Consider the following 2183-nt stretch of genomic DNA (forward strand, 5'->3'; position numbering starts at 1 on the left):
CAGAGGACAAAGCCTCACTGATTGCTTCTGTACTGCTCCTTGGATGCTTCAAAATGGGTCATTCTGGATTCTGATGTCTGAAGCAAAACAAGTGTTTTAAAACTTTAGTCCTTATGCAGACAGCAAGCAAAGGCACTGGCAAGAGCAGGAAAGACATTGCACAGCTCTGTGAAGAAAACAGAAGTACTACAGCTGAAACCTCTTATCACTGCCTCTAATGTCAAGCTGAGCTCGTGGGAGCAGGCAAAGAAGTGGGAGGATTCCATCTCCAGCACAGCCACATCAAGTCAAAAATATTTAGGCAGGGAATAATACGTGAGCTGCATTATGGAAACCCATCCTGGTTTACTGCACATGGGGATCAATATCTGCAAAGCTCTCTGACCATGAAGAACACTGCGCTGGGAGCTGTGTCCATTTGATTTATGTTACTTGTCTACTGAACCTCATCCCATCGGGTCACTCCTGAGGCAGCCAGGATTACAGCACTGCCTGCGTGCTGCTGAAGACAACTGCATGTGGACTCCTCGCCTGCAGTAACATCACCAGATCAAGGCATGATACAGCCTCAATTCACAATACATATCAAATTAGGTTTGGGAGGAAAAAATCTTTTCATTTGCCAGATCAAACTGCCTGGAGAAAGGACAGCCAGGCTGATTCCCTATCAGACCTAGAACAGAGGGTTTCCATAGCTCTCAGCAGACAGATACGCTCATACAACTTTATGTGATACACAGAAACAGGCAGCTCTAGAAGATGAAAAGTAAGATAGGAATTGCTCCTGAAGCTGTGCAGAGCAAGGCTAAAAGCCAGCAGTTCCTGTTACGCATAACATCCACCAGCTCCATCGGAACAACCAAGGATTCAGTGGGTCAGTTTTTAACTGGGAAACCGCACTTTGTTTACCCGGCTCCTTAGGCTGCTCCCGACACAGCCACGTCTCCGGCTGAGGGGGGCAACTGCCCGGCAGGAAGCGCTACAGGAAGGATCTGAGGTTCCGCACACGAGTTCACCGAAGGGCATCCCACCCTCAAGGGACATTAAAGAAAACGACTAGAGGAGCTTCGGCGTCTCTCCCAAAGAGGAGAGGCGGCACGGAGGCCCTCGGCGCCACCACGCACCGGATCTGGGCCAGAAGGCGCAGAGGATGCAGAGAGTTCCCTGAGCAGAGGATGCGCGGAGTCCAGCGCTGCGTGCCCCTGTCTGAGAGAGAGGTACCTGAGGCCACCTGGGAGCGCTCCCCACACACTGCCGGAGCCGCAGCTACAGCGCTCACCCAGCAGAGCTGCTCTGAGGGAACGCGCGCCCATAGCCGTCTTTCAGCTGGCGGCAGCTAGAGAAGGGGGACGCTCTGAAGGAACGAGCGCGCTCAGACGGACAGCTCACAGCCGAGGGGCTCCGCACCCCGGCCTCACAAAATGGCGGGCGGGGGGCGGCCGCCCCGGCACCACACATCGTCCCGGCAACACACACCCCCCGACACCGGGCAGGGTACAGGGCAGGCGTCGGCTCCGCCCGCGCCGCGAAGCCCCCGCACCGCACCACACAGCCCCGCTTACCCGTCCCGGCCGAGGAGGAGCAGAGCGGGCACCTGCTGCCGCTCCACAGGGCGACAGCGGAGCCGCGGGAACGCAGGAAACGCTCGTCCCGCCGGACGGAGGGAGCTGCGCCCCGGCCCGGTGGCGGCAGGTGGGGCTGGGGGCTGTACTGCCCGCCGCCGCCAGGCCCCGAGCGGAGTTAAAGGCGACGCCGGCACAGCCGGGCTGATTCGTGGCGGAGATAAAAACTTGCAGCGCAACGGCCGCTATTCGTAGCAGCTGAGTATGATCTGTTTCCTGAATGAGGAAATAGGCGGCAGGCCCGGTTCAGTTCCTCAAGCGACCGCCGCGGGTTGGAGGAAAACTTTCCCTTTTGAGCATGTGCGTGGCATCCTTCCACAGCTCCACGCACCTGTCCTCACCCAGACCACTGCTAAGCTCCTCTCAGAAACCTCTGCAGAAATAGACGGGTTCTTATCTTTCATCTCTAAGATCAGTCACAAAACCAATGAAGTTAGAAAAGACCTCTAAGATCATCTTAGTCCAATCCTTCCCCACCAAGCATTTACCAATGCTGACATGTATTTACCCTGAGAACAGTTCAAATGAGATGAGCAGAATAGAGCCCAGCAAACAAACCCA

Source organism: Centrocercus urophasianus, unplaced genomic scaffold, assembly GCF_019232065.1.
Source record: "Centrocercus urophasianus isolate 14NV4802_14NV808 unplaced genomic scaffold, USGS_Curo_1.0 seq_14, whole genome shotgun sequence".
In the NCBI taxonomy this organism is placed as follows: domain Eukaryota; kingdom Metazoa; phylum Chordata; class Aves; order Galliformes; family Phasianidae; genus Centrocercus; species Centrocercus urophasianus.